This window comes from Dasypus novemcinctus, chromosome 4 (assembly GCF_030445035.2).
Source record: "Dasypus novemcinctus isolate mDasNov1 chromosome 4, mDasNov1.1.hap2, whole genome shotgun sequence".
Classification (NCBI taxonomy): domain Eukaryota; kingdom Metazoa; phylum Chordata; class Mammalia; order Cingulata; family Dasypodidae; genus Dasypus; species Dasypus novemcinctus.
The window spans coordinates 112,782,995-112,809,959 of record NC_080676.1 but is presented as its reverse complement, the minus strand read 5'-3'; positions in this window follow the sequence as shown (position 1 = coordinate 112,809,959).

Here is a 26,965-nt window from a genome sequence, read left to right as displayed (position 1 = left end):
CACCCACTCTGGCAGAATGAGCATTTAGACATTCCCCAGGAGCCCGTCCTGCATCAGACCCTCCCCTCCGAGCATTCTAAACAGGTAACCCTCTTTATTATATTTTGATATGATTTTCTCGGCGTTTTACTCTCCACCAACACCTGACCCTCTCCTGGTTCGTATGCTACCCCTCCCTCCCCCCACTTTTGGGCAACGTTACCCACCCGTCCCTCCCCAGCCACCCTCAAACCCGCAAAGCCCCAAGCAAAGGCAACCCCTTGCCCCCCTTTTATCTCTTCTTTGTGTTCATACTTACCACCATCTCGTCTTAAATTCCACCCCTGCAGACATCGGCTCATATCCTTCCTCCACCCTCCGATTTCCTGCAAGCCTATCGTTCAGTCTCTTGCTATCTAGGGCAGCTTGTTTATTTCATATCATTGAGGTCATGTAGTATTTGTCCTTCAATGTCTGGGTTGCTTCACTCAACATAAGGTTCTCAAGATTCATCCATGTTATCACATGTGTTTGTAGTGTGTTTGTTCTTACAGCCGAGTAGTATTCCATTGTGTGTATATACCACATTTTATTGATCCATTCGTCTGTTGATGGGCATTTGGGTTGATTCCAACTTTTGGCAATAGTGAACAATGCTGCTATGAACATTGGTGTACATATATTGGTTTGTGTTCTTGTTTTCAGTTCTGCTGGGTATATTCCCAGCAGTGGTATTGCTGGGTCATATGGCAAATCTATGGCTAGTTTTTTGAGAAACCGCCATACTGTTCTCCAGAATGGTTGGATCCTTCTGCATTCCCACCAGCAGTGGATGAGTGTTCCCCTTCCTTCACATCCTCTCCAGCACTTGTATTCTTCTGTTTTTTTCATAGCTGCCAATCTTATGGGTGTAAGATGGTATCTCATTGTGGTTTTGATTTGCATTTCCCTGATAGCTAGAGATTTGGAACATTTTTTCATGTGCTTTCTTGCCATTTGTATTTCTTCTTCGGAGAAGTGTCTGTTTAAGTCTTTTTCCCATTTTTTAAATGGATTGTTTATCTTTTTATTTTCAAGATGTAGGAGTTCTTTATATATGCAAGTTATAAGTTTCTTATCAGATATATGATTGCCAAATATTTTCTCCCACTGTGTGGGCTCCCTTTTTACTTTCTTGACAAACTCCTTTGAGGTGCAGAAGGCTTTAATTTTGAGGAAGTCCCATTTATCTATTAGTTCTTTTGCTGCTCGTGCTTTTGGTGAGATATTCATAAATCCATTACCTATTACAAGGTCCTGTAGATGTTTCCCTACACTGCTTTCTAAGGTTTTTATGGTCTTGGCTCTTATATTTAGGTCTTTGATCCATCTTGAGTTGATCTTTGTATAAGGTGTGAGATGGTAATCCTCTTTCATTCTTCTACATATGGCTATCCAGTTCTCCAGACACCATTTGTTGAATAGGCCACTCTCTCCCAGTTGAGAGGGTTTGGTGGCTTTATCGAATATTATGTGGTTGTATATGTGAGGTTCTATATCAGAGCTTTCAATTCGATTCCATTGGTCTATATGTCTCTCCTTATGCCAATACCATGCTGTTTTCACCACCGTAGCTTTATAGTATGTTTTGAAGTCAGGTAGTGTGATTCCTCCAATTTCGTTTTTCTTTTTCAGTATGTCTTTGGCTATTCGGGGTCTCTTTACTTTCCAAATAAATTTCATAGTTAGTTTTTCTAGTTCCTTAAAGAAGGCTGCATTGATTTTTATTGGGATTGCATTGAATGTGTAGATCAATTTTGGTAGGATAGACATCTTAATAATGTTCAGTCTTCCTATCCATGAACAAGGAATAGTCTTCCATTTATTTAGGTCTTCTTTGATTTCCTTGAACAATCTTGTATAGTTCTCAGTGTATAAGTTCTTTACCTCTTTAGTTAAATTTATTCCTAAGTATTTGATTTTTTTATTTACTATTGTGAATGGTATTTGTTTCTTGATTTCCTCCTGATCTTGCTCATTATTGGTGTACAGAAATGCTACTGATTTTTGCGCATTGATCTTATAACCTGCGACTTTACTAAACTCATTTATGAGTTCTAGAATCTTCGTTGTAGATCTCTCAGGGTTTTCTATGTATAGGATCATGTCATCTGCAAATAATGAAATTTTGACTTCTTCCTTTCCAATTTGAATGCCTTTTATTTCTGGTTCTTGCCTCAGTGCTCGAGCAAGTACTTCTAAGACAATGTTAAATAGGAGCGGCGACAGTGGGCATCCTTGTCTTGTTCCTGAGTTTAGAGGGAAGGAGTCTAGGATTTCTCCATTGTAAACAATATTGGCTTTAGGTTTTTCATATATACTCTTTATCATGTTCAAAAAATTTCCTTGTATTCCAATCATTTGGAGTGTTTTTATCAAGAAAGGGTGCTGTATTTTGTCAAATGCTTTTTCTGCATCAATAGATATAATCATGTGATTTTTTTCCTTCAATCTGTTTATATGGTGTATTACGTTGATTGATTTTCTTATGTTGAACCATCCTTGCATACCTGGGATGAATCCCACTTGGTCGTGGTGTATAATTCATTTAATGTGTTGTTGAATACGATTAGCAAGTATTTTGTTAAGTATTTTTACGTCTAGGTTCATTAGAGAAATTGGTCTGTAATTTTCCTTTCTTGTGATGTCTTTGTTTGGCTTTGGTACTAGGGTAATGTTGGCATCATAGAAGGAGTTGGGTAATGTTCTTTCTGTTTCGATGATTTGGAATAGTTTCAGCAGGATTGGTGTCAGTTCTTTCCGGAATGTTTTATAGAATTCACCTGTGAAGCCATCTGGCCCTGGGCTCTTCTTAGTTGGGAGATTTTTAATAACTGATTCTATCTCTCTGCTTGTGATTGGTTTGTTAAGATCATCAATTTCTTCTTTTGTCAATATGGGCTGTTTATGTGTTTCTAGGAATTTGTCCATTTCCTCTAGATTGTCATTTTTGTTGGAATATAGTTTTTCAAAATATCCTCTTATGATAGTCTTTATTTCTGTGGGGTCAGTGGTGATATCGCCTTTCTCATTTCTTATTTTGTGTATTTGCATCTTCTCTCTTTTTTTCTTTGTTAGTGTTGCTAAAGGTTTGTCAATTTTGTTAATCTTCTCAAAAAACCAGCTCTTGGTCTTGTTTATCTGTTCAAGTGCTTTCTTATTTTCTATTTCATTTAGTTCTGCTCTTATCTTTGTTATTTCCTTCCTTCTTCTTCCTGTTGGGTTACTTTGTTGTTGTTTTTCTAATTCCTTCAAATGTGCAGTTAGTTCTTCAATTTTTGCTCTTTCTTCTTTTTTGATATATGAATTTATGGCTATAAACTTCCCTCTCAGTACTGCTTTTGCTGCATCCCATAAATTTTGGTATGTTGTGTTATCATTATCGTTTGTTTCAAGGTAGTCATTGATTTCTTTTGAGATTTCCTCTTTGACCCACTGTTTTTCTAAGAGTGTGTTGTTTAATTTCCAAATCGTGGTGTGAAATCTGGGCTTCTTTCCCTTGCAAATCTCCAGCTTGACTCCACTGTGGTCAGAGATAATGTTTTGTATGATTTCAATCTTTCTGAATTCGTTCAGCCTTTCTTTGTGGCCTAGCATATGATCTATCTTGGAGAATGATCCATGTGCGCTTGAGAAAAATGTATATCCTGCTGTGTTTGGGTGTAGCGATCTATATATGTCTATTAGATCGAGCTCCTCTAATATACTATTCAGATGTTTTGTTTCTTTGGTGATTCTCTTTTGAGATGTTCTGTCCAGAGTTGATAGTGGTGTATTAAAATCCCCCACTATAATTGTAGATGTATCTATTCTTTCACTTAGTTTTTCCAGCGTTTGCCTGACGTATTTAGAGGCACCCTTGTTAGGGGCATAGATATTTATGATTGTTCGATCTTCTTGACAGATTCTCCCTTTGACTAAAATGTAGTATCCTTCTTTGTCTCTCATAATTGTTTCACATTTAAAGTCTATTTTGTCTGATATTAATATAGCTACTCCTGCCTTTTTTTGGTTATTGTTAGCTTGTATGATTGTTTTCCAGCCTTTCACTTTCAATCTCCATGCGTCTCTGGGTCTAAGATGTGTCTCTTGTAGACAGCATATGGATGGGTCATATTTCCTTATCCAGTGTCCCAGTCTGAATCTTTTGATAGGTGAGTTTAATCCATTGACATTCAGTGTTATTACTATCAAGGAATTATTTGTGTTAGCCATATTTTGATTGGATTTGTGTTTGTCATATTTTGTTTGTATATTTTTTTTTGTCTTTTTTGTTGTTGTTGTTGTTCTTATACTCTCCTCCAACTTTGCCTTTCCTGTTTTTTCCTTTCTTCCTGCAGAACTCCCTTTAGAATTTCTTGAAGGGGAGGTTTCTTGTTGGTATACTCTTTCAGTTTCTGTTTGTCTGTGAATATTTTGAACTCTCCATCATGTTTGAATGCTAGTTTAGCTGGATAGAGTATTCTTGGTTGGAAATTTTTTTCCTTTAGTACCTTGACTATATCATACCACTGTCTTCTTGCCTCCATGGTTTCAGAAGAGAAATCAGCACTTAATCTAATTGAGCTTCCCTTGTATGTGATGGTTTTCTTTTCTCTTGCTGCTTTTAGGATTTTCTCTTTGTCTTGAGCATTGGATAATTTGACAAGTATATGTCTTGGGGTGGGCCTGTTGGGGTTTATGACTTGTGGAGTGCGCTGTGCTTCTTGGATATGTACATCTGTCTCTTTCAGTAGATTTGGGAAGTTTTCAGCCATTATTTCCTGCAACACTCTTTCTGACCCCTTTCCCTTCTCTTCACCTTCTGGAATGCCTATAATACGTATGTTTGAGCGTTTTGCATTGTCATTCAGGTCCCTAAATCCTAATTGGATTTTTTCTATCTTCTTATTGACCCCTTCTACTATCTGTTTGATTTCTGATGTACTGTCTTCCACATCACTAATTCTCTGCTCTGTCTCTTCTAGTCTGCTGATATTTGCTGCAAGTGTATTTTTGATTTCTTGAACTGTGGTGTTCATTCCCATCATATCTGTTATGTTTTTGCGTATGTCTGCAATTTCCCCTCCAAGTGATGTCTTCATGTTGTTAACCTCTTTCATTACTGCATCAAATTTGTCGGTGATAAATGTTCTGAGATCTTTCATTGCTTGTGCCAAGTTTTGCTCCCCTTCGTGATTATTGGTTTGTTGATTGGATTCAGCCATGTTTTCCTGATTATTGGTTTGGTTCGTAGATTTTTGTTGCTTTCTGGTCATCTCTTTATTTTGACGAATTTAATCAGTTCCTTAGCTTCTTTGTCTGCTCTTGGAGGTTAATTAGTTGTTATTTTTGCACAGGTGTTATATCTTCTCTTTGTCACTTTTTTCTTCTTATTCTAGTTACTTGTTGTTGGTTAAGTTCACTTTAGAGGAAAGTATTAGTGTTGGGGAAAGGCAATTGTGTAAGCAAGGGAAAAGTGTAAAGTTGTATTGGTGATGTATGTTAATAAAGCAGGAATATGAGATCTGGAAGGATGGAGGTTAGATTCATGTAGATTGTATAGAGTTATAGCTGTAGGTAGAGTACCTTTTATGAAGTTGATGACTGAATTTGGGAGGAATATGGTATGAACTACACAGCTATTGTTTTCATGAGAGAGGGACAAAGAAAAGAAAGGTAATAGTTTCAAGAGTGGATAATAGACAGAAAACAGAACAAAGGTATTAGAAATTAAGAGTTAGACACTTTGTGGATCAAAGAACGGGAGGTGGGGGGTGGAATATAGGAGAGACAGTAGATGATAGTGGATATCAAGATGCAGGGGAAGGGGGATAGTGTAGGTAGCCTAAATCAGTTCACACAGAAATGAGGCAGTGGAGGATGGGAAAACCCAGCAAATGTGAGGTGTTCCCTGTAGCACCTATTGTATACTTCCCTCCAAATCGATGTCCAGACACCTCCGGACCAGCAAAAATCCCGAAACAATCCGGTCCCAAAGAGTCTCCAACGCCGCCCAGCCAATTCCCTGCAGAAGACTCTAACAGGGATGTTCACTCAGCCGCCATCTTGCCCCCTCTCAATAAATATTTACTTAATAAAAATGTTGTTTTCCTTAGATACTCTTCCTTTGGTAGGAATATAAAGAAGTTATATGTTTTACTTTTTAATATAAAAGCATGCTGTTTCTTTATTCTTAATTGAAATTATTCTTTAAATTGATTTAAAAATCTACAACTCTGGCTGTGTTCAGTGTTCTTTCATTTTTTTTGGAAGTGTTCTAATTTTGCCAACTACACAATGGATTCATCATCTTCAATATTTACTGAGAGATGATGGTTTCTCACAGCTGTTTTCAAAGCATTGTAGAAAAAAATGTCATTTTTTGTGGGTGTTTAACTGAACTGCAAGATTACTGTAAATTATTTGCTCATTATAATGTGGAATTGTTTATACAGTCTGATATACCCTAAATTGTTTGTTTTCTGAGCCCTCTGGAAAATAAAGGAGGACACCTTTATTCTTCACCTAAACTTTAGTCTTATAAATGAATTTCCCATAAAGACGGGAAAGAGATGATCTATGTGGAGAGAGTGAATAAAATTTCATGTTACATTTGGGTTAAAATTCCTATGAAAGAAAAAGGAACAGAAATATGTATTTGAACAGAAAAATAGGATAACTTTTAAATAAAACTAATTTTTCAACTTTCAAATAAATTCAAATAAATTAAAACATACTATCATTGTGAAAAGAATTTTAAAACTTTCAACTAGTGATTAAAAATACTTATCTATTTGGAATTTGTTGTTTTCTTTATAAATGAGGAACCAGGATCAAATAGTCTCAATTTCTGTGAACTCTATAATTTGTATATTGTTCATATAATTAAGTTTAAACATATGATTCTGCATTCAAATGTTGTTTTAGAATAAAAGCAAAATCTGAATAAGTAACAATTTAGTAATTAAATAAATAATAAGGATTGATTACTTTTAAAAATCCAGCTTAAATAACAGTACAACTATATGGCTAATAATCATATCATTAATATGAAGATTGTCTCAGCAGTCTGCATATTAAAGCAAGGTGTAAATCAGGCATCTGCAAGGAAAGATTTGTGGGGCAATTCCCATCTACTTCCTGTTTTTGATGGTCAAGTTTTATTGGAACTTTATCATGCTCTCATTTGCATATTGCCTGTAGCTTCTTTCATGTTACACTAGTGAAGTTGAATAGTTAAAAAAAAATTTTTTTAGGAGGTACAGGAGATAGAACCCAAGACCTCGTACATGGGAAGCAGGCATTCAACCACTTGAGCTACACCCACTCCTCTGAGTAGTTTTGAAAGAGACGTGACAACTTAAAATATTTACTATCTTCCCCTTTATAAAAAAAGTTTTCAAAACCCTGGTATAATGGAGTGGGTGCAGCACAGTGGTTGAGAGTCTGCTTTACATGTATGAGATCCTGGGTTCAATCTCCAGAACATCTTAAAACAAAACAAAACAAAACCCTGGTAGATAAATATGTGTGTGGCCATATGTGCATATTAGGACACCTCCATAAAAACCATAACCACTTTAGAATGAAGTAAACAAGTTAGATTTTAGTGAGTGTGTACAAAATCATTTTAAACAATATCACAGAAAGTCAATCAAAAAAATTTGAACTTCAGGGAACCTAATAGGACAAAGGAGTCCATCAGTGAGAGAGAGATGGAATCTAAGGTTTATAGGAAAAACAGAAGTCATCAATTGCAATATTTGGATCCCAGCTCAAACAGAGTTTTTAAAAAAGTTGAGAACAGTGAGGGAATTATGAAAACTGTTTGAATAGTTATTATTTGATTTATGTGTATGTATTGGTACACTGGTTAGGGTTAAAATTTAGTTCTTGTCTTTAGAGATACAAATAAGCATATTTAAGGAAGAAATGCTATTTTGGATTTCTTCAAAATAATAATATGTTTTTTTGGGAAATGGCATGGGTGGAATATGTAAGATTATAAGAGAATATATATTACCAATGAAATGGTGATAGTAAAAACTGATTAATGTGTGTATTGGGGTACATATCACTATTATCTCAACTTATATATATTTTTGAAAATTTTCTCAATTAAAAAGTTATCAAAATAAATTAAAATGGCTGTATCTGGGAACCAGAATTGGGGGGCAGAGTAGAGTGAGATAAAGACTGTTGTTTTCATGATAAAACACTGTAATACTCCACTCTGTTTATATGTGACCCTATTACTGGAAACTAAAAATCTGCTGAATAAGCAAAAATAGTAAAGATCTTTAATAAAAAAATGAGTAGTCTTTCTCCTACTCAAAAAAAACATGAAGTCCAAATAGTTTCACTGACAATTTAGGCCATATTGAGGTGAGCAACATTTACTTAAGACATAATTAACTAGCTGATTTAATGAAACTAAAAAACTAAATTTGGGAGTGCTGTTAAACAGCCACAAGTCTAATAAAAAACAAAAACTTGGAAAAATGTTAAGGGAAATAAAATTAACTGATAGAAGCTTTTAAGAGAGGTATTCTTCTGGAAGGCTTTTCCCAGAAATAACATGATTCATCTCCTCACATACTTTGATCTCACGTCAGTCACCTTAGGATGGTCTTCATGGTCACCTTATATGAAATTGATGACCCACTGCCAAACTAGACTACTTTTTTCGCTCTACCATCCATCTTCCTTCACACACTGTACTCTTATTGGTGCTGTCTGACCCTTTCAGTGGTATCACGGCTCCACAGGCTCCCTAATGCCTAAAATAGAGTAGAGTAGGTATACACAACTACTTGTTAAAAGATAAAATACAAAGAAACAATAAATATTTACCTCGTACTGGAGTCTGATTTTAAGTAAATGTTAATACAAACATGAATAAACATTTTTCCATGAAGTGAATTGTTTTTACTTTCGTTGCTTGAAAGAGTTATTTGAGTATGATGAAAAGAAACTCTCAAATTTCCTTTTTAAAATAGGTTATTATTTGATTCAGACTTTCCCCCTACGTCAATTTGAAATTTATTTATAAGTAGACAAATTCAGGATTATTCATAATATATAACCATATAAACTCTTGATAGGTAGGGAGAAATAATAGCAATTACTATGAAAATGGAAAATGTAAAATTTCTGATAGTATTTACTTTCCTTTACATAATAGGCATATGAATCGGGGGCAGTCACACTATTTTAATTTTTTTCCTTTTCCTTTTTCTGTTCATTTCATAAGAATGTTTTGGTTTCAGAGTGAAAAGAAAGGGACAATCACTCATGGAAATTAGATTCTAAAGGCTATACAATAAATATGATTTCTTTAAAAGCAAACAAATATTGTTTATCTTCCCAGTACTTTCTATACAATTTAAGACATATGTAATTACCCTTCTCTTATCAACCACTTTAGTAAGACCTTTTTTTTCATTAGGTCAAAAAATTAGTTACAGAAGCTAAATGATACATGAATCTGACTAGAAATGTCTTCTAGTAGTTACTTCCTGAGATCTCTAAAATATATTAACCACATCTCTTTCTGAAGAGAAATGTCATTTATACTTTAAATTGATTAAAATTAGAGGAGGTTATTCACTTTTTTAATGAGCAGATTGTAGAAGTATATTAACTCTAAGAAAGAACACAAAGTGTTAGAATTCTTGGCAGTATATTAGGCAAAGAAGAGTCATGACTTTGGGGTTTTAGCTTTGATCTGCTATATACTCAAATATTAAGTTTGCAGAATATATATTTAAGTGACTAATTAACGATAAAGAAAAACATAGGTAGTGTTCATCCTGAAATTTATTATGGACTTTAATTATTGGAACCATGAAATAGGAGATGAGACACTTAAAGATGCTGTTTTATTCACTAGGATATCCCAAACTTCTAGAAGAGTGATTGCCACAGAGTAGTGCACAATACATGTTGGAAACTCAGGTATAAGTAACATTAGGAAGTGGGCAAATGAAATTAAGTATCCAATGGAATCTATATTTTATTTTTATTTTATTTTATTTTTTTAAAGATTTATTTATTTAATTCCCCCCGCTCCCCCAGTTGTCTGTTCTCTGTGTCTATTTGCTGCGTCCTGTTTCTTTGTCCGCTTCTGTTGTCCTCAGTGGCAGGGGAAGTGTGGGAGGCGCCATTCCTGGGCAGGCTGCACTTTCTTTCGTGCTAGGCGGCTCTCCTTACGGGGCGCACTCCTTGAGTGCATCAGCAGTGTGCATGGGCCAGCTCCACACGGGTCAAGGAGGCCCAGGGTTTGAACTGTGGACCTCCCATGTGGTAGACGGACACCCTAACCGCTGGGCCAAGTCCGTTTCCCGGGATCTATATTTTAATCCCACTTCTTCCCTTTCTAATAATGTCTAAATTTATTAACCGAGCTAAGCTTTAATTTCTTTATCTATAAATGGGGAAGCTAATACCTAACTCAATGTTTTACAAAGTATTTTCTAGAGCTCCTTGGTTGTGAAAGATAATTTATGCCATGTGATAAAAGAATTCCAAAATTAAATATCATGGGTAAATGAAGGATTGAAGAGTTTAATAGGTTTTCTACTTCCATGCCCTCTACAACTTTAAAAGTCTTAATTTGCATTGTGTATTTTTAGTGAAGGGATTTGACATGTAGGATTGTCCACAATTATTTATTTGTTTTATTAGAAAAGTTGTAGTTTGCAGAAAAATCATGCAGAAAGTACAAAGTTCCCCCTACTCAACACACAGCTGTCACTATTATTAATACTTTACATTAATGTGTTACTTTTCTTACAATTAATGAAACAATATTATACTTACACTATTAACTGGAGTCTATAGTAGGGCTCATAGTTTGCATTGCATAGTTCTAGGGTTTTAAAAATTTTATATTTACAGCATATAGGAAACCTAAAATTTCCCATTTTAGTAACTTTCAAATATACAATTCAGTGGTGTTAATTACATCCACCAATTACATGCCACTATCCACTACTGAAACTTTCCCATCACTCCAAAAGTAAACTCTACCAATCCTTGTCTCAGTTCCTGATAACCAATATTCTAATTTCTGACTCCACACATTTCTGTATTCTAAGTGTTTCATATAAGAAAGATCATACAATATTTGACTCAAAACAACTCTTCCTTTTGGTTTTCTTTTCATTTTAGCATCTCAAGAATGGCACTCCCCAGAATAAACTATGAGAAATAATAAGAGTTGGTCTTTTGCCAATTACTTCTTGTTAACTTTAGTTCAGTTTTGTCTAGATAGTGCTATGGTTTTCTTTTTCACTTCTAAGTGACCTTTTTAACAAAGAAATGTCAGTTTTGATTATTTATTCCTAAAAATTTAAAGACTGGATTACTTAAGGCACTGAGCAAGAAAAAAATGAGTTTTTCAAAGTTATTTCATCATTAGGTTACTTCTTTCATGAATAATCTTATAATTAGTTTGTTTTACTGTAGATGATTCCAGTGTCATGAAGTTTATGATATATATAAGAGAGAATGTGGTACTGTGATTGTAATGTTCTTGGTGCTGAGGATTGAGAAATGCAAAATTTGCTAAAAGAAAGGTATGAAGAAAATAGGAAAGTAGCCTGGATGGAAGGAATGAAGGCAGGCATCAAGGAAGGAAAAAAAGAAGAAATATAGTAAGGAAGGAAGAAAAGGAGGAAAAGAGGGAGGGAGGGAAGGAAAACGGTCAAAGTCCCATGGAGTTTAATTCTAGAGTTATTAAATAAAAATGTGAGTACATAAAAACATTTTTTGTTGGGGAATGTGTCATTAAGATAAATAAATCAAAATATAATTTGAAAGTTTGAAATAGGTCGGGTAGGCTATTTTTCAGATAGGATTATCAAGGAAGGTTCCCCTCAGAAACCTGAATCAAACGAGTGAGTGAACAATACACAGGTTTGGAAAAGGCAATTCCTTCAGAGAAAATTACTAGTGCAGGGTTTCTGAGGTGGAAACAAGGTATTCATGTTCTTGTAATAACAGGAAGTCTAGCATTTGTATCTATCAAGGAACAAGAGAAGGAAGCATTGTAGAAGAAAATTTCAGATGGATGAGGAAAGACCAGTTGGTTGACGGTCTTGTAAAAAAAAATTGGATTATATGCTATAATCACCCTATACATTCTTACTATTTTTCTCAAACAAAATGCTATCTTTTATATTAATTAAAACTAAGGAAAGCAAAAAGATATTATTTTACCTTTTTTGATGTGTTTATTTATGTAGATCCAATATACTTTTCTTACTTTCCGAAGAACTTCTTTAATTTTATATATTTATTTTGGCAGGTCAGAGCTGCTGCTGCTGAATTCTCTTAATTTTTATCTGAAAAACTCTTTATTTTTCTTTGGCTTTTAAAGGTAAATTTCACTGGATATAGAAATCCATAGAATTCTAGGGTGGTGTGTGTTTTAGTTTGCTAAAATCTGGTGGAAATAATATACCAGAAATGGGTTGACTCTCATAAAGGGATTATGAAAGGGTCCAAATGAGGCATCATGAAGAGATGCTATCTCTTGCAGCTCAGAGCAATCAGGCACATGGCAATGTGATCTGAAGACGCTTTTTCTCCTAGGTCAGCTCTGGGCAATCAAGCACATAGCAGGACACAATTCAGTCCACTCCTCTCCTCCCTCTCTCCAGGGTCTGTGTCTTTTCTCTTGCCAGGGCCCATCAACTTCTGGAGGCCTCTCTCTAACTCTGCCACATTTTATCTCTGTCTTCTGCTTTTAGTCCTCCATTTATAAAGTACTTCACCAAGGCCTTTGACAGAAGTAATTTAATCAAGAGTTCCTATGTACAATAGGTTTACATGCACAGGAATGGATTAGCTCTAAGGACATGACCTTTCTGGGATCCACAAAATGCTTCAAACTGTCTCAGTGTGTTTTATTTTTCTTTCAGCTCTCTAATTATTTAATTATCCATGTGCCAGTTGAGCACTGAATTTTTGCTTTTCCCACTACTTAGTTTTTGCCTAAACTCTCTGGATTTTTGGCTTGGTGTCTGTCATTAAATTGGGAAAATTGTTGATTATTATTACTTCAAATGTTTCTTCTGCTATGTTTCTTTTTCATTTTCCTTCTGGTCTTCCAATTACATAAATTTCCTAAAATTCTTGGAAATTCTGTTTTGTTTTGTTTTTCCTTTTATAAATTGAAAAGCACTGCTTGACCCCCACTCCTAAATTCTCTATGTAAAAAGGACCTGGAAATCTTACTCAAGGCTTGGTTTTCTGGAAAGAAGTCTGCTGGACCCAGCTGATCAAAATAAATCTTCCTTCTCAGAGAATTCTCATGTCCTCACCTTCTATACCATGACCACTGACTTCTCTCTGCTGCCACAACAATATAAATTGAATCATACAAAAAGTAGTACTCTGTATCTGGTCTCCTTCACTTAGTATAATGGTGGTTTTTTGGTCTGATATTAACGTTGTGTAGTATTAACATGTTTATTCAGCTTCAAGGAAAAATGGTCTTATATATACAATTCTACCCATATTCATATTTCACAAATATATTTATTTTTCACATAATGTATTTAGTTTATAATAGGGCAATTATATAGTATTTTTCCTTTTCTGTCTGGCTTCCTTCACTCAACATAATGTCCTCCAGGTTCAATTCATGTTGTCATATGTTGCACAGATTCATTTCTTCTTTCTGGTACAGTGCTTTTGATGTTATTTCTTTTTGACTTTTCTCAGAATTTACATCTCTCTGCTGAGATTATACATCTGTTTTTGTCCTTTTTTACATTTACCATTAGGGTTCTTAAAATATTAAATATAATTATTTCATTTTGCCTGCCTGATAATTCCAAAATCTGCTCCATACCTGCTTCTAGTTCTGGTAAGTGCTTTGTCTCTTCAGAATGAATTTTCTTAATTTTAGAAAGCCTTGTAATATTTTTTAAAAACATTTAGTATATGGTTTATATTAACCTCATTATACATTGAGATGTGTTTGATGTATATTGTAACTGTATTTGACAAAGGCTTCAAATATCTCAGTTGCCTTTGTCATCCATGTTGTTTTTGAGTTTCCCTAAGTACTTCTCCTTTACTAGAATTGTGTCTTGCATCACTTTCAGCTATAATTCATTGTTATTATACTGGAATCATGGTGGTGTGGTTATACAATGTGGTGGAGGTGAAGTAGTAATGTGTAAAATTGTGGTATTTTAGTGGGCATTTGTCCTTGGGTTGGTATATTTACAAGTTTTCTTGTTTTACCTAAAATTTGGTAAGGTAAGTTAGGGAGTCCAGGTGGCTGGAATACAAAAATGCCTTTCTCCCAAGTGGGATAAGTGTCTGAGTAAAGTCTTTCTTTTTTTTTTTCTTTTTTTTTCCCTACAGAGTAGGCTTTTATCATGATAAATGCTCTGTGCATATTTTGTAGTGTCATGCTTCCCCTCTCCATGCCAGGCCCATGAGGTAATTCTCAGCTCTTCATCATGGGAATCTGGTGTGCTTCCTCGAGGTAAGTCCATGAATGGGTAGGGAGCACCATAAAACTGCATCCCCATGACTTTCTCTCCTTGATGCTATTCTCTCTCCACCTCCAATACTTTGTTAAAATCTCTATTTAAGATATCTTTCCAGTTTATGGCTCCAGGGGCTTCTGCTCCAGGAAAGCAAATCTCTGCTGTGCCTTCCTGATTTCTCCTGTTTTCTTCAGATTTTGGGTTGGCAGTTTGTCTTGCAAACTGTTTTCTGACAGTTCAAGAAAGATCATTGACTTTCAATTTGCTCACCTTTTTCTTTATTTATTTTAAGTCTACCAAGACCACTTTCAAGCTATTTACATGTTAGAAGTGAAATAGGAAACTCCATTTTTTTTTACATGAAAAACAATTGCTGCCACTTGAGAACGATAATGCTGATAAACCGTTATAAAAGTTTTTAACTTTTGACAGTTTCCTCATTCTAATATTGAATTAAAACTTTAGGGTCTTCAGTTTAACACTGTGAGACTGTTTGAAGGCACATTCAATGTGCTAATGGAAGCAATTATGAGGATGAGACAACAGAACAGCAGCATTAGACAATTTAAATAAGTCTTTGCCACTATGCTGCCATCTACTGCTATTTTATTTGGGTTAAAGGTTAAAATGGATAATAGTAAACTCATATATTCCCTGTGTTGTATTCTGACTTTTGCTTCTTTGGTTAGTTCCCTGAAGAAGAACAAGATTTCTTTTCTGAACTTCCTTTTTTCATTTGCAACCCTCCAAATCAAAACCGTAGCCTGGTAGTTGGAACTAAAGAAATACCAGATATAAAAGTGTCAGCTCCTATTCAAGTGAGTCATGAAAAGCACAGAAAATGCAAAATGAGAAAAGCTTACAGGTGTATAAACAAAAACAAACTTTCAAAAATGGTTGAGTATCTGGGGAAAAAATATTTGCCCCTTTTGCACAATATTCTAAAAAATATTTAAAAATAAATATCTGTGGGAAAAAGAAATAATATTAAATACAATGAATTTAGCTTTATTTCTCTGATCAATTTAGTAATAATAACTTTCTGTTATAAAAATTTTCAGTTAGTGAAATATATTGTAATGCCAATTCAATCACAGTTTAAAAGTGAAGAAGAGATAAAAGCAAAACTTATTTAAATGATTCTTTTTCAGGTTCTTGCAGAAGATCTAGAAATAACAAAAAAATTCAATTGTGAAACTATTATTATTTTCTTACAAAATAGAGATTTTACTCTCTAGCACAATAAGTTTGAAATTATTATGCATGTAGACCCAACCTAATAATATACATATTTCCTTCATGATGCATGATAAGTTTCTTTGTAAGCCTTAAGGGGAAAAGAGAACTAAAGAAATTGTAGTTTATACACATCATTAGACCTGCTTTGATATTTTTCCTTAAATTTAGTTTTAATTGTGATAAACATTTGACCAAAAACATAGTAAATATATATTTATACTTTTCACTGGATATTTGTGTGCTTTCAGAAAGAGCCTCAGGAAATTGAGATTCTAAGAGATTTATATGGAATGTAAAAATATGTCAATGAGGGTTTTTCTATAATAAAATTACTTACAATGTGCAAAGCAAATAAACATCCAACTATGTATATTCTAATGAACTCTCTTCTGCATCTCCTGTGGTACAAATTGTTTCCCCTAATAAAAAAAGAAACACTAAAAGCCTGCATTAATATTGAGAAATAGATTCTAGAAACTCTCTTATTTTTAATTTAAAATATGTATGCTTTAACTGAGCATGTTCACATACCCAATAAATTAAATGAAACAAATATAATGAAATTCTTCTTTTGTCACCAAATACTGTTTTATTATATTTATTTGAAATCTTAGAGTTTTAGTTCCAAGTTACGTTAGTTTATTATTTTGGGGGGGAATACTTTTACCTAATGTTGGGGATGAATCACGTCCTCCATAAAAGGCAAGTCCGTTCCAACTGTTGGTCCTGGGGTTATGTACCTGTTTGAAAACAGGACTTTTGAAGATGTTATTGAAGCGTACCAAAAGTGAATGAGGGTGATGATCGTTATTCAATACGGTTAAGTTCCTATAAGAAAAGGAAATTGGATAAAGAAGGAAAAGGTACAGAGAGCAGCAGAAGCTGAAAGTCAATGGATCCTAGAAGATAAAGGAGAAGACACTGCCATGTCCACTGCCATGTGAGAAAAAAGCCAAAGACCAAAGATTGCTGGCAGCCAGTATGAGAAAGTCACAGTCTTTGGAGAGAATCACTTTGCTGATGCCTCACATTTGTACTTCTCTTAGTCTCAAAACCATAAATCAATAAATTCTCATCATTTAAGGCAATCAATTATATGGTTGTGCTTTAGCAGCTGGGAAACTAATAAAAAATACCTTTAATATTAACTATAATGTTAACTTTCTTTCTTTAATGTATCTTTTCTCAGCAATAGGCTTCAATCAAAAAGCTTTTGCTGTAATTTACAATGTTTAAAATTTTATTATGGTAGCATATACATAACAAAACATTTGCAATTTTAACCATTTTTTTGCATGTAGAGTTCATTAATTGCATTTACATTTTGTGCTACCAACCCACCGTCTAATATAAAAAAATTTCATCACTGTAAAGAGAAACTTTGTACCCAATAAGCAATAAAACACAATCTCAACATTTTTATTAATTCCATACAGATTAAACCTTAGCTTTCTGTTCTCTAACTTATTACCTGGTAATCTGTAATCTACTTTCTGTTTCTGTGAATTTGCTGATTCTAAATATTGCACATAAGTGAAATCATATAATATTTGTCTTTTTATGTTTGACCTATTTCACTTAGCCTGATCTTGTAGCATGTATCAGAAATTCAGTCCTTTTTTTTTTTAACAAATCAATTTTATTGGTACATATTAACAAAGCATAAATCCATCCAAAGTGTACAATCATGTTCAATCACTTCAATCATTCTTAGCACACTTTGATTATTCCAATAGTAATAGTAATAAGAAACAAACAAAACTCATCACCTCTCAATCTCTCTATTCTTCCCCTTCTGTACATAGCCACCATTCTTTATCCTTCTCCCTCGTATATTTGCATGTATATTTTGTAAATTTTGATATGCAATATCACCCATATTCATGTTTTAAGTGAAATTTTACTGTCATATGCAGTACCATGTTATGGATTTCCTTTTAGTAATGCATATGACCTTACACTTTTCCCTTTCATATAGTAGTTCTGCTAGTTACACTATGATGTGCTTTCACCATTTCTAATCATTTTCAAAGATTTACAAAGAACCTTTTTACCAGTTCTGCACAGATTAAACCTCAGCTTTCTGTTCTCTAACATCATTCTGTTTTCTGGTGACCTATATTTTAATATTGACTCCATGAATTTACACAATATATTTAGTGCATAATAGTGCAATCATACAATATTTGTCCTTTTTGTCTGGCTTGTCTCACTCTACATAATGTCCTCCAGGTTCATCCATGTTGTCATATGCTTCATGACTTCATTTCTTCTTCGTACTGCATAATATTCCACCATGTGTATACTCCACAATTTGTTCATCCATTTCTTTTTTATAGCTAAACACAATTCCATTGTATGTTTACATCACGTTTTGTTTTTTCATTCAGGTATTGATATATACTTGGGTTATTTCTACTGTATTATTAGTTAGGGTCTCTAGGGAAAGAGAATCAACAAGAGATATCTATCAATAGTAAGAGATTTTTATCAGAGTCTCTCACATGACCATGGGGATGCACAATTCCAGGTTCCACAGGCAGGCTGCAACCAGGGACTCCAATGAAATTCCAGTGAAGGTTCTTGATGAGTTCTGGGAGACACTGGCTATCCAAAGACAAGCTGGGAAATTCTCACTCAATGCTGGAATCACTTCCCCTTTTAAGACATTCAACTGATTGGGTAAAGTGTCATTCATTGCTGATGGTAATCTCCCTGATTGATGTAGTTGTAATTAGCTATCTATGATTTATCACTGCAGTAAAGTCAATGGTGACTAAAGTACATAAATGCCCTTGTATTTTAATTTTCCCAGCACTTACTTGTTTGACCAAACAACTGGACACAATTACCTGGCCAAGTTTACACATTAACCTAACCTTCACAGCCCACCCCTTCTCAACTCAGCAGCCATACACATTACCTTAAACCTTATTTAGTCTCTAAGTAAAAACAATAACAGACATGCAGGTATATATATATGTGTGTGTGTGTATAATATATATACATATGTGTGTGTATGTGTGTATATTTCTGCCTAACAATGTTCAACTCTCCTGAGTACAACCCAAAACACATGAATTCACTACAGAATAGGGTGCAAGTTCTTGGGTAATATTCACTCTTAAACTTGACATCCTCAAATATTATGACATGAAACTGATACAACTTGTTATATGATAAGGGAAAATGTTGGGGAAGAAGACAAAGAAATTAGTTTTGTTTACGTATACAATCATAATCATAATGAAACAAAGAAGAAAGACTCAAGACCATTACATTCATTGTTTCTGTAACTGGTCACATGGTTGAAGTTTGCCTGAGCTGGCGGGGGCGAGTCCAGGGACCTGTGGGAAGAAGCGGGGTGGGGCAGGAGTTGAGGGAAGAATGGAGGCAAGACAAGGTTCTGATCAAGCCGTCGTTTACTGGGGGTAAAACATGGGGATATATAGAGAGGGAAGGGAACGTGTACATAGGTGATAGGCTGGTCTTGTGGGTGGCAGATGTCCAAGGAGGGGATTGGCCGACAGTTCGCACCGGGTCTGCGGAGTTTCGCGCCTTGCGCATGTGCGTATTGCTGTGGTCACCTGAGTAGTGGCGGGAGGAGGAGAACAAAGAAGCAGGGAGGAGAAGAATAAGGAAATGACAGGGCAGATTTGTGAACTCCGCCATGTAGTTGGAGGCTGTAAACAGACCTCACAGCGGGTGGCTCCCCACAGAAGTTCATATTTATCACTACCTTATTCCACTACGCTTTCCAATTTCCCATTACCCTCAGTAATCTCTTCAGCTGGCCGTGGTTCATTGCCTGGTGGGGTGAGCCAAACTTTAATTTCTAAAGATTCTGGCCATTGTTATTCCTGTTTGGATTGTATTGTTGCAATTTTCCATTGACTTTTATTATAGGACATGGCAGTACTAGGAGATACCCTGGAAGATCTTCTGTATTCCAGGCAAAATCTTCTTTACCCCCATTGTGTAGATGCAGTCCTATTTCCCCTTGATAGTCAGGATCAATCAACCCAGCCAGGACAGTAATTCCCTTCTTTGCCTGTTAATTCAAAGGTAAGAGGAGCCCCAAATGACCAGGTGGTAGTCTTAACTTCCAGTTCAATGGAATCATTGTTGTGTTCTCTGGTGACAGCACTCCTCCTTTTGGGACCAAAACCTCTAGACTAGCAGAGTTTGAGGTTGCAGGAACAAGAAGCAAAAATTCTCCTAGTGGTCACTAGGGGTAATAGTGAGTGGAGCCATTCCCATTCCCACCTCTTGATCCCTGGACCCATACATCCTGGTTATGGGAGAAATAGCACGATAGAGTGGACACTGATTTAGAGCTTACATAGCCTTTTGGAGAACATTGCCCCAGTCCTGCAAGGTATTGCCACCTACTTGGCACCGTAATTGAGTCTTCAAAAAGCCATTCCACTGTTCTATCAACCCAGCTGCTTCAGGGTGATGGGGAACCAGTGAATTCCATGGGCATGTGCCCATTCCCACACATCATTTGTTGTGAAATGGGTTCCTTGATTGGAAGCAATGCTGAGTGGAATACCATTGAAGTAAATAAGACATTGGTAAGTCCACAGATGGTAGTTTTGGAAGAAGCATAGGGTGCAGGAATCCAGAATATGTGTCTATTCCCTTAAAACAAATTGCTGTCCTTTCCATGGTGGAAGTGGTCCAATGTAGTCAACCTGCCACCAGGTATCAGAATGGTCACCTCGAGAAATGGTGCCATAGTGGGTGCTAAGTGTGGGTCTCTGCTACTGTTAGATTGGGCACTCAACAGTGACTATAGCCAAGTCAGCCTTGCTGAGGGGAAGTCCATGTTGCTGATCCCATGCATACACTTCATCCTTACCTACATGGCCACTTTGTTTATGAGCTCATTGGGCAATGACAGGAGTGGCTGGGGAAAGAGGCTGAGCATTAACTACAGAACGGTTCTCATCTTATCCACTTGATTATTAAAATCTTCCTCTGGTAAGCATGCACGTGGGACACAAATATTTTCATGTTTTTGCCCACCCCTAAATATCTCTCCATATACCTCTTCCACAGCCCTCTTTGTCACTAGTTTTCCAATAATGTTCCATCCAATTTGCTGACCATCCAGCCAAATTATTGGCAACAGCCCATGAATCAGTGTACAAATGCACCTCTGGTCATTTCTTCTTCCAAGCAAAATGAACAACCAGGTGCACTGCTTGAAGTTCTCCCTACTGGAAGAATTTATTCTCACCATTATGGTTCAGGGATGTTCCAGAAAGGGGCTACAGTGCAGCAGCTGTCCACTTTTGGTGATATCTGCATATCATGCAGAAGCATCTGTAAACCAGGCCCAAGTTTTCTCATTCTCAGTCAACAGATTGTAAAGGACTCCCCAAAAGGCCAAAGCTGTGGGTCAGTAAAGAGAAGGTAACATGGCAGGGTTGTTGACATGGGCATTTGGGCTACTTCCTCATGTAACTTACTTGTGCCTTTACGACCCTCTCAAGCCCTATCTTGTATATACCACTTCTACTTTATTATGGAGTGCTGTTGTGCATGCCCAATTTTATGGTTTATTGGGTCTGACAATATCCAAGTCATGATAGGAAACTCAGGTCCCAAAGTAACTTGATGGCCTATAGTTAAGTGTTTAGTCTCTACTAAGGTCCAGTAGCAGGCCAAAAGTGGTTTTTCAAAAGGAGTGAAGTAATCTGTAGAAGAGGGCAGAGCATTGGTCCAAAATCCTAAGGGTCTGCATTGTGATTCTCCTATAGAGGTCTGCCAAATGCTCCAGACAGCATCTCTATTTGCCACTGAACCTTCCAGTACCATTGGATCTGTTAGGTCTTACGGCCCAAATGGTAGTGCAGCTTGCACAGCAGCCTGGACCTGATGCAGAGCTTCCTCTTATTCCAGTCCCCAATCAAAACTATCAGCTTTTTTGCTCTCTGGGTGAATGGGCAGGAGTAGTACATCCAAATGAGAAATGTGTTGTCTGCAAAATCCAAAGAGACCAACTAAGCATTGTGCCTCTTTTTTGGTCATAGAAGAGACAAAATGCAAGAGCTTATCCTTCACCATAGAAGGGCTCTCTCAAAATGTCCCACACCACTGAACACCTAGAAATTTCACTGAGGTAGAAGGATCCTGTATTTTGTTGGATTTATCTCCCATCTTCTCTTACACAAATGCCTTACTAATAAGTCAGTCTTTGCTACTTCTTGCTCACTAGATCTTATCAACATGATATCATTAATATAATGATATAATTATATATAATATAATATATATAAAATAATCAGTGTGATGTGTTTTGGGAGGGAGAGATGATCAAGTTCCCTGTGGATGATATTATGACTTAGGGCTGGAGAGTTGATATACTCATGAGGCAGGACAGTGAAGGTATACTGCTGGCCTTGCCAGCTGAAAGCAAACTTTTTTGGTGGTCCTCACTAATAGCAATTGAGAAAAAAGCATTCGCCAAATCAACACCCAAATACCAGATACCAGTGGATGTGTCAATTTGCTCAAGCAATGATAGCACATCTGGGACAGCAGCTGCAATTGGAGGCACCACCTGGTTAAGTTTATGATAATCTACTGTCATCCTCCAAGATCCATCTGTTTTCTGTACAGGCCAAAAAGGAGAGTAGATTGGGGATGTGATGGGAATCACCACCCTTGCATCCTTCAAATCCTTGATGGTGGCACTAATTTCTGCAATCCCTCCAGGCATCTGGTATTGCTTTTGGTCTACTATTTTGCTAGGTAGGGGCAGTTCTAGTGCTTCCACTTGGCCTTTCCAATCATAATAGCCTTCATTCCACAACTCAGGGATCCAATGTGGGGATTTTGCCAGTTACTGATTATATCTATTCCAATTATGCATTCTGGAACTGGAGAAATACCACAAAATGGGTCCTGGGATCCACTGGACCAGCTGTGAGATGGACCTGAGCTAAAAAATCCATTATCACCTGACCTCCATAAGCCCCTACATTGACTGGTGGACCACAGTGATGTTTTAGGTCTTCTGGAATTCATGTTTCTTTTGAGCCAGTGTCTAATAATGCCTGAAATGTCTGATCATTTCTTTTTCCCCAATGCATAGCTATTCTGGTAAAAGGCCGTGGGTCTCCTTAGGGAAAGATGGGAGGAAGGTTAACTGTAAAAATTTTGGGCAGTTTAACATTATCTTTCCCCAAGGGGCCCTGGCATTCTCTTCATTCAAGGGGCCTTGGGTCTGTAAACTGGGTCAACTCTGGGAATTGATTAAGGGGCCGTGATTCTCTGTGTATGTCATTTAAGTTAGGATTTTGTTCACTCGACTTAGAACTCTTCTGTTTATACAGATCCAGAAGAAATTTAGTAGACTGCCCATCTATTTCACTTCTAGGTATTCCATGATGTATTAGCCAATGCCATAACTCTATGCAGCTCAGACTATTTTGATAGTTTTTTTGAATCTGCCTTTCATTGTGGTAGCCACGCCTATCTTTCTTTGGTGATTAACTGCAGATGCTTGACTTTTACTGTATGGACATCTGATCATCACCATAATGTTTAAAGATTCTATATCCATTATAGCCCTCCCTACAGTAATATCTGGATTACAGAGAACAGCAACCACAGAGCCCTTTATGGAAGACAGAGTTAGTCTTACAAATTTATTCCTCACAGTTCTGGTTAAAGGTGTGTCCTCTGCACATTCCTGGGTTGGGTGGGCAGGTCTCAAATGGTAACTCCATTCTAGCATTCCAATATCCCTTAGCTTTTGAATTCCCTCTTCTACTATATACCAAGGTAAATTGGGCATTCAATCTTAGACTTGATAAGTCATTTTTTAGTCCATGTTTCAGTTCAGCCACCCAAACAAATTGCTATAGTCCTTTCTAACACCTTGAGCTACAGGGTTGAATCCAGAATTCCTGCTTCAGAATTCAGTCAGATCCAACTTTATATTCCTTCCACCATTATCCCATATCCTTATTACCCATTCCCACGCATATTCCCCTGACTTCTGTCTATATAAGTTGTAAAACTCATGCAGTTCTTTCAGAGTATACCTTACTTCCTCATGAGTTACACTTTGCATTTCACCTTTGGGGGCTTGTTGTGATTTTAGTCTAGTAATAGATCTTGAAGACAAGAGAGATAGTGGGGGTGGGTAAGGAGAAGGATTAGAAATGCCTTGCAAGCTTCTGACCTCAACCCATTCCTTTACATCTTTTTCTGGTGAGAAAGAATTAATTTTTTCATTCAGGGGTTGGAAGGCAGTTTCCTCAGGGCAGACTGGAAGCTTGGCATTGCATGCTGGAGTTTGGCTGTTACCTGCCTCAGGGCTAGGAAAAGGTCCAGAATTCATGGGCAGGCCAGTGGCTAGATGATACAATGTTGGCAAAGTGTGGTCTCCAAAGGGCAGGCCATGGCAGGTTTATCTAATAAAGTCTCAGCAGAATTCAGGGTTCCAATGTCCCCACCGATATTATCATCATCCCATAGGTCTCTATCCCAGTTCTCTGGGTTCTCCTCTTCTCCAATCAATGGTTTCACTTTAACTGCGAAAACCCTGAGGGGTTGAGATTTTAGTTTTCTTTGTAACTTTGCTACTCATACAATGAGTGTCTGAGTTTGAGTCTCAGATATTTCCAGTCTGCGGGTTACAGGAGACAAGATTTTCTTTCAGAGCACACATAGAAACTTTTGCATCATTCACATCGTGTTTAAGTTTCAAATTTGAAGCCTTTAACTCATCTCTTTCTTTTGTAACAGTATCCAGAGTATCTAGGGGAGCCAGCTAACATCATTATACCTTTTGACTCCAAAAAACTCTTTAAGGTGTTGAAAACACTCTCACCTAGATCCTTGCTTCTTATAAGCATGGAAGTAGGGAAATCCAGTGATAATGTTTTGTATATCTCAATTGCCAACTCTCACCATGGACTGTTAATGGCCTCTTCATTATTGGAAAGTGAGTCATTAGTACCCTTGAGTCCAATTAGAGTAGAAAGCTAATTGCAAAACTCCTAGAACCACCTTAGACATCTCATGTTTAAGTCTCTGCTCCTCAAGAACCACTTCTGGTACCAAGCTGTTTCCAGGGAAACAAAATCAGCAAGAGATATATGTCAGTAGCAAGAGATTTTATCAGAGTCTCTCACATGACTATGGGGATGCACAAGTCCAGGTTCTGCAGGCAACCTGCAACCAGGAGCTCGAATGAAAATCCAATGAAGGTTCTTGATGAGTTCTGGGAGATGTTGGCTGTCCAAAGATGAGCGGGAAATTCTCTTAATGCAATTATAATCAGCTTTCTATGATTTACCACTGTAGTAAAGTCAATGGTGACTAAAGTCCATACAAGTCCTTGTATTACAATTAGCCCAGTGCTTGCTTCATCAAACTGGGCACAATTACCTGGCCAAGTTGACACATGAGCCTAACCATAACATTTACCTTGACCTATTGTGACTAATGCTTCTCTGAATATTGGTGTACAAGTATTTGCTTGGAGTCCTGTTTCAATTCTTTCAAGTATATATTTGGTAGTACAAATGCTAGGTATATAATAATCTACACTTAATGTTTTAAGGAACCACCAAACTATTTTCCATAGTAGATTTTCTAATTTTTATTCCCACTAGAGTTCTAGTGCACAAGACTTTCAATTTCTCCACATCCTTTTGAGCACCCTATTTTTCATAATAACCATCTTAGTATGTACGAAGTGAAATTTCATTATGGTTTTGATTTGTATTTCCCTGAGGGCTAATGATGTTGAGAATCTCTTCAAGTGTGATTTTTGCATATATGATATGACGTGTCTTTTATTCAATATAATTTTTCATTAAACAATTATTTGAGACTATATACATTCCATGAACTCTATAACATGGGCAACAATTGGCATGATGAATGGACACAAATTATCCTTTCAAAGTGGAAGAAATATTAGAATAAATGGGAGAAACACATTAGCAGAGAAAATGCGAAAGCTTTGCATGCAGACTGAGAAAACTGCATGTAAATATACAGAGGTAATTGTGTTCAGGTAATTGATCTTGGGTTTTTAAAGATGGAAATACCTGCACATTTTAAAATACAGAAGTGATAGAATTATTGAGAAGTAGAGACTGAGCAAAAGGGAGTTATTGATGACAGCACAGGAAATCACTAAAAGTAGGAGATGATACAACTCAGAGATGAAAGGAATAAAGTAAGGTAGTTTACAAGTAGATATAAAGGTATTTTATCAGGACAATTTATAAATTTTGTTAGAAGGACTTCTACTCTTTCTCTGTGAAGGTGGAGGCAAAGAAACCATCAGCTAATTGGGAGGTAGACTACAAGATTAGAAATTCAGAGGACAATAAAAACAATAGAATACAAACACATGAGAATGAATTGTTGATACTGAAGGTTCAGAAGATATTAATGACAAGAAATGGTAGTATCTGTCCTCACGGATGGTAATTTCTCCCCATTGTTTCCAAGCCAGACATTAGAGCAGAGATGGTAAGCAATGAGGCCCATTAAAAGATGAGATTTGCCAGTGATAAACTGACATAGGAAAAGGCACTGGTAGAAAGACTGAGTTTGGGCCAAAAAATTAAATTGGGATTTGGAGGGAAGTAACAGCAAGTGACAGATATTAAGAAGAAAGTAGGATGCCAAGTAGAGATGGTTCCAATAAAGATAAAGCATTGATCTCTTGGGAGAAACTTAGCAAAAATGGATTTAAGGATAAATATTAGGATCAAGAACTGGAAATACAGCATTTTATTTCTAAGGCAAAGCAATTTCAGTTAATGATAAAAAGATTAAAGTTATGAACATTGGAAATAAAGTAGCATTAAGATGGATATTTAATATAAGATTGAAGATGGAGGAGAAAGTGTTGATCTAGGTGTTACTGTATTAAGCAAATGAAAGGATAGAACAGTAATATGATAGATGTTACAAACCATGAGGCCTAGGAAATATTAAAGTTGAATGTCACTAGCTACAATAGAACATGGATATTTCTAGCAATGTATTAACAAAAAAAAAATGGAAATAATAGTGAGGAGGAGGTGGAGCTGAGTTGTCTGGCATATAGGAAAATGACTAGATCCACTTGGCATTGCTCAAAGGAGAGGAATGCCTTCATGGATAAACATGGCTTCACTTAAAGTGAATGGTGAAGAAGTTGCAAATGTAAAGGACTTCATTAGTCATGATAT